The sequence below is a fragment of the Salvia splendens genome, chromosome 5 (assembly GCF_004379255.2).
Source record: "Salvia splendens isolate huo1 chromosome 5, SspV2, whole genome shotgun sequence".
Classification (NCBI taxonomy): Eukaryota; Viridiplantae; Streptophyta; class Magnoliopsida; order Lamiales; family Lamiaceae; genus Salvia; species Salvia splendens.
In genome coordinates, this window is record NC_056036.1 from 18,223,193 (window position 1) to 18,230,673 (window position 7,481).

The window sequence follows — 7,481 nt, forward strand, 5'->3', positions numbered from 1 at the left end:
GGACGTCCGCCATTGCGTCGACTCCCGCGAAATTCCGCGGGGACGTCCGCCATTGCGTCGACTCCCGCGGAATTCCGCTTTATTTCGTTTTTTTAATGTCTATATATACCGCTCGTTGAACTTCGTTTCATTTCGCACCACTTGTTTTAACAAGTTTCTCTCTCTAAATTTCTTTTATATAATAGTAATGGCTGGTAGTGGTAGTGGCTATCATGAAGATGTAATGGCTCCGATTTGGGCACGTGTGCGGGATGCCGCGGCGAGGAAGGAACAAGAGGCCTCGGCGCCGGCGGTGCCTCGACCCATCCACCGTCTCACTATAGTACCCCGCGACCACCTCGCTGCCCACCGTCGGTTGTACGAGAACTACTTTGCGCCGGAGCCACGGTTTGGGGAGACCCTATTCCAGCGACGGTTTAGGATGCAGCGGCCGCTGTTTATGCGTATCGTTGGCGCTTTGGAGCGTCGCTACGGGTATTTCAGGGTGCGGGAGGATGCAGCGGGTAAACCCGGCCACACACCGATTCAAAAGTGCACTGTCGCACTCAGGCAGTTGGCGTACGGAGGTGCGGCGGACATGTTCGACGAGTATTTTTGTCAGGGCGTTAGGGAGATATTCGGGGATAGGTATCTTCGGAAGCCTACCCCCGAAGATTGTCAGGCTCTGCTGGATATGCGCGGGGCTCAGCAAGGCTTCCCGGGGATGCTGGGCAGCATAGATTGTATGCACTGGGAATGGAAGAACTGCCCCGCTGCATGGAAAGGGATGTACACTACCGGTTTCAAGGCCAAGAATCCTACGATGATCCTTGAAGCGGTAGCTGACTACCGGTTGTGGATATGACATGCCTATTTTGGAGTAGCCGGGTCGAACAACGACATCAACGTCCTTCAGTCGTCGCCCCTTTTCAACGACCAGTGCATGGGCGTCGGTCCGGCCGCCAACTTCGTCGCCAACGACAACCAGCACAACATGGGCTATTATTTAGCGGATGGGATATACCCGATGTGGCCCGTCTTTGTGAATACGATCAGATGCCCAACGGATGCTAAGAAAGTATACTTTGCGCAACGTCAGGAGGCAGCGCGCAAGGATGTGGAGTGGGCATTTGGTGTGCTCCAGGCTCGATGGGCTGCAGTGAAGGGTCCATCACGGCTGTGGTACGTTGACAGCGTCGCCGACATCATGTACGCATGTATTATCATGCGTAACATGATCGTCGAAGATGAAAGTCCTACCCTGACGGATTGGGCCAATGATGATGCTGATGCTGATGCTGCGGGTCCAAGCCACGGCGTGGCCACTAGCAATGTACGCATGGGGATTCCCCATGATGACGTCGATCGAGTCCGTGCATTTGCCGACATGCGCCAAAAACAAGCCCACGTTCGACTCCAGAACGATATTATTGAAGAAGTGTGGCAGCGTAGGAGTCGTCGTTGATGTAGTTTTTAATTATTGAAATGTATTTTTTTTATTTTGTGAAATGTACTTTTCTTATTTTAATGGAATTTTTTCCTTATTTTCGTCAAAATTTTAATTACGTAAATTGCTTACTTCTGAAAAGTGTTTAATTTGTGAATTTGTGATTTTTTTAATGTGGGAATTCCGTCGGGAATTCCGCAGGGGAATTCCGCCATTGTGCAGTGGGAAGTCCGTATTACGTGACAGTGCAATGAGAAGTCCTTATGACGTGGCAGGAGGTGTTTTTGGAAATTCCGCAGAAAAGTCCGCCGGGACACAGGAGCGCTTTTTACTTTCACAAGTATGGTCACTCATCACACATTAACTTGAACACCATACAATTTGTAAAATACACGTTTACCAACTTGTAAAATACACGTGTACCAGTAAGATTGAATCTAATATATTTGAGTATTATGGTACATCAACTTAATAACTCGATTAATTGGTAGTTTATTAAAATTTAATGACTCATTCTCAATTGAAAATTTATGAGAGTTGTAAATTTATCAATCAATATTGAATTTTTTGTGTAAAGATGACGAATTTTGTATGTCAATGCTCATAAAATGTGGGTTTGAAGAATAAAAGAGGCTACCGTCTCGAAGTTAAGCTTATTGTTCTAGTGGAATGTGTTCCAACGACAGAATAAAAAGTTTGATCTAATGGTGCCTACATTAAAAAACAAAAAAAATATAAATTGCAACAAATTACACCCAAAAGTTGTATAGTATACGTAGTCACTACCATTAACAATTCCGTGAAACTCAAATAATTTCTAGTCCTTTCAAGGCATGCATCGAATGTTGGAAGTGCCGAACTAGCAACATGCAATGAATTTTGTGCTCCAACAACCTACGGTTATTGTAAAATAGTATGTAATTAGTTAACTCATTTTCAAATCTATAACCGTATAATAATTCTACTTACTTGTACTTTATGATTTGGTTTCCTTCATTTTGGTTGAAGTTCTACCAAACTCTTCAACCGTTTCGAACCTTTTGAACCAACTTTTTCTTGAATCCTTTTGATACCATATAGGAGAGACAACTGAGGAAATCTACGCATTGTTCCGATTTGGTCATCTTCTTTTGGACGCATTTCCATTACCTTTTCATAGAGACCAGACATTGTTTCATGCACCAAGGAGAAGGTTGATTGGTGAATAAAAACTTCATTAGCCAACCTTATAAGCATTTTAGAATTTTCTTCAACTTCATTGCTTACATAGTCGAGCACTCCCTTAGGATCACCTATAACACCCCCTACTATATACACACAAACATGAGTGATGGACCCACCATCACTTATCATGTTTGTGTGTGTAGTAGGGGATGTAGTAGGGAATGTTATAGGTGGTCCTTATTGGCGTGCACTACACCAGTTCTAGCTTCTATTGTCCATCATTTAAGGAAGCAACTTCACATCTAACACATCAAACACTTTCACAAAATGACAACATATTAATCCTATCATCTCAAACCTTCGGCAACTACAATGAATCATCTTTGTATTAGGATCATAGGTCACCCTTCATTCTCCATCATGATTGATTAGTCTGATGTCATATTCGAATAATGATCCTGACTCATCTTTATGCTCTATGTATGCAGCTGCAAACAAGATGAACTCATTCTTGAATAGATCAAATACAGATGGAGTATACTGAAAGTTGTTCTAGTTTGTGTATGGCTTGTACATGTTTACAAAATATCGCAGACTGATCAAGAAGACATCGACCAACTGATCAAGGTGACTCCTAAAACGATCTACGTGTCGTCGGGTGTGCGAACCAGAACAGGGAACCTTCAAACCCTTAACCCACAATACTATTAATTAGTAAAGGGAAGTAAGGGTCGAATCCCACAGAGATGAAGGTGCTTCGGCATGTGCCGTGGACATTTTGGAATGGTTGCTGCCACGCAAACTAAGTGGTTTAAGTTCTATCTACTTGGTCCAGAGCCTCTGTCCTCCTTCGTATAGGAGTTAATTTAAAAAAAAGTTCTATCTACTTGACTGAACGAACTGAAGATAAACTTATCTAACTGATCAACTAGATTTAATTACGAGAAAACATGACTGGACTACTAGCTCTAATGACTGATCAATCAGATCTGACAAAAGCGGAAAGTATACTGTGAACATCAGAAAAGTAACGGGACCACTTCCAAATAAATATGCTGCAAATAAAGCTGAAATGAAAAGCAACAAACGCTAAAGGTGACAGAGACCTGCTACACTAACTAACTACAGACGTCTTCTTCCCCAAACAAACAAGCTGAACTAACAAATCAACTATGGCAGATCGGAAACAGAGCATGTAGTGAAAAACAGGAAATCAACAAATTAACACTAGATCCAAGCAATTCAACCAAGAAAACAGCAGATCAAACAATAATTACTCTATTCCATGCAAAGCTGACATACACAAACTTATATCCAACGTAAATCAAACACCAAACAACTAAATCTAAGATATCAATGTTGATTAAGACACTACAAACCTAGATCTAAGCAATCGAACGACAATCAAACATAACTAACAACGAACAAAACAAAATCAAACTCTGAAACTTCAGATCTAAACAAACATCCAACAGAAAACTTCATTGCACCAAACATTTTCCAGAAATTCAGAATCAAAACAGCAAATCAAAACTCAGATTTAAAGATTCAACAACAAACAAACTTGCAACAGAGATTTAACTAAGAAAACTTGAAATTAACAGTAGATTCAAAACGTGTATCTCGAACGAAAACATAGATGAAATGATTGAAGCGGCTCCTCGGAGCTTAAGAACACATGAATGACTGTAACTTCTTCCTAAACTAAGCTCTCTTCCTCCAAGTGAGGAAGAAGAGAGTGTTGCTCCCGTAGAATGATGCTCCTCCATCTATCTAACTTCCTTTCTCCATGGCTGCTGTCTCTCCTCGGTGTAGAATCTTGAACTGAGTGTGAGTGTCGAGAATTTTAGGCTCGATGATCGATGATGATTTTTCTTCATGTTCCACCTCTTTTTATAGGACGACTTCTGCTCCAACCCCTAGGGCATACCCTCAATGATTTGGCATCAATACCCTTGCAGAAGAAGACAATTCCACATTCTCTCTCCTCTAACTCATCCTTTGCAGCTCCATCGTAACTAGGTTCTCTTGATCAATCCGCAAGGCTGTTTGACATAGTTGCTTCATCTTTCGCCCTCTTGATCAGCTTGCTCCACTTCCAGGTCATTTTTCCTTCTGTTTCCACTTGATCAAGGCACATCTGCCACTTAGCCGATTTTCGATCCTGCACACCAAAACTCCACTTTTTCCTGTATTGTCTCCCCAAATCAGTATATTAACCACCAATAAAACTATGCATGAAACGAGTCTTATCATATAGATCATAGAAAGTTGTTGTAACATGGGGGAACTGTCCAACCTCAACCAGGGCAATTTTTGGTGTGCCTCAAAATCACACTTTAGTTTGCTATACTGTTTATCCTCCACGACAATGCTCAAAATTCTTTAAAAATTGTGCAATGTTTAAGTTGGGCATCGTACAATTTTGATACTAGAATTGACACTTTCACTAAGTTGTGTGGTTCTCATACCAAGGGTGAAGGTTTTATATAGCAACATGCCCACTTCGCCTTCACACTGTACATATGTTTCAACCACATGCTGTCAAGGAGATTACACTGTGTCAATAAGTTACTCCAAGCCTCCTCAAACTTGGTCTCATCCTCAAAGCCATACATACACCTTTTAAAATATGTCAAAAAACACGATCCTTCGTTCATAAGATTTTCCAAGTGTTTGATTCCATTTTGCATTAAGTGTCATGTGCATAATCCATGAAATGTCTCTGGCATTACCTCGTGCAAAGCTTTTGCCATAGCTTGATCTAGGTCGGTAAAGACAGTTAGAGGCCTTTTGTGTTTGTGTGCATCCAAAAAAGTTTCAAGCAACCATTTCAATGACACTATTGTTTCATCTTACAAAAGTGATGCACCGAAGATCACAACTCTTCTATGATGATTGAAACCCGAGAACACGGAAATTGGCCTATTATCACGATTAGTACAATAAATGGTATCTAATGACACAACATCGCTGAGAACACGGCAAAGGACCTATTATCACGATTAATACAATAAGTGGTATCTAATGACACAACATAACTAAAGTACTTATAGTCAATCAACATTCTTCCATCCGCCCAGAAAACATTAGTTATCTGCTCTTCCTTATCCTTTTGATTCGCATGATAGAATGATGGATTATTGGATAGCTGATCTTGAAAGTATTTCATTAGATAATCAACTTCACCATTTACCATGCTTCTTTGTAACCAATGCCATCTCTTCCTCCAGCTTGTCTACTCATCAAATTAAAAGACGATTTCTGATTGAGCCCAACATCATCTACCAAATCTATCTCATGTGCTTGAACTTTTGTAATGAGACGTTGAGAAGATAACATATGTACTGTCTCAGGGAGATGAAGGGGATGATTATGCTCTTCAATAAACCTGTTTACTTTATACATACCATTTCTTACTTTACAATTTGTTCGAGTCTCAAGACGAGGATTTTTTCTCAATGAATATCTTTTGTCTTCTTGACGCACTCCTTACAACAAACATATTTATATGAAGTTGTTCGATCAGTTTTTTTGCATTTGTTAAAATAATACTCCCTCCGTCCGCAAAATGTTGTCCATGTTTGACTTGGTGCGGATTTTAAGAAATGTGAAGAAAAATGAGTGAAAAAAGTTAGTGGAACGTAGACCCTACATTTATATATTAGTTTTATAATAGAATGTGAGTGAAATGAGTTGGTGGAAAGTAGGGTCCATTTACCAAAAATGAAAAAAAAGCAAAGTGGACAACATTTCATGGATGGACTGAAATGGCAAAATTGGACAACATTTCACAGACGGAAGGAGTATTTCCTAACTCCGAATCCAGCTTTTCCTCCGTATTGAACCCACATAATCCAAGCATCATCTAAGTTATCAAATTCCATACCAATTCTAGGCTTAAAATCAGTATCTGGACTCATATTCATAGTGACAAATTATTGCAAAAGTCTGTAAAAGCCACAAAAAGAAAACGTATAAGGAAAACATGAAAAATGACCGTTGCGATGGGCCAAGATTGAATTGTCTCGAGCCAAGTCTCGGGGGAAAATGAAACCGAATAGCGGATTAAAGAGGAATGAGATGAGAAGTCGTGAGATATCTCTTGAACAGAACGACCACTTAGTGTATTGATAACGTTTGTCTGATCAAGCTAAGTTTATACGGTCGTGAAGAAAACCGAGGCTATCTCTTGTTTGGTCGATTAAGGCTGCGAAAATGAAGCCTCCATCTTGAATCGGTTGTTTCTGAACTCGATCGATGGTTTTAGCTAGAGATGTCTAGTGGGCCGAGCCGGCCCAGACCCGCCGAGGCCTGCCTATTTGAGGCCCAGTCCGGCCCAGGCCCATGTCTGAGGCGGGCTGGGCTGGGCTGGGATGGGCTTTTTCTAATTTTGCTAAGCTCGGCCCGGCCCAGGCCCACTTGCCACGTGGGCTCGAGCTGGGCTGGGCTTTGTTTAAATTTTTTGTTTAACTATTTTAAAGATATCCTAAATGTATTATATGCAAAAATAAAACATATAACTTGTATTTTTATATCACATTAACTAAATCTAAATTTAATAATGTGTTTAAATTTATTTATTGACTTTGTGTCAACAATATTTTTCATGTTCTTTATTCTATTTAAAAGTAAGTGTATAACTAAAGGAATAACCAATATTGTTTGTTTTGTTTTGTTAGTAGATGATGACATATGAGTTGATGTTGTATTTTTAAAGCTACAACTATATGAACTAACTAACAAATTTAAAGAATTCTATAATTATCATCATATATTAAGGTTTGAATACGTAATATTCTTAAAGTTAAACTTCAGAATCATCTTTTTTACATCATTGATAAAAAAAATAGATGTAATCAAGATTGAATATTAAACTATTACTGTTTGA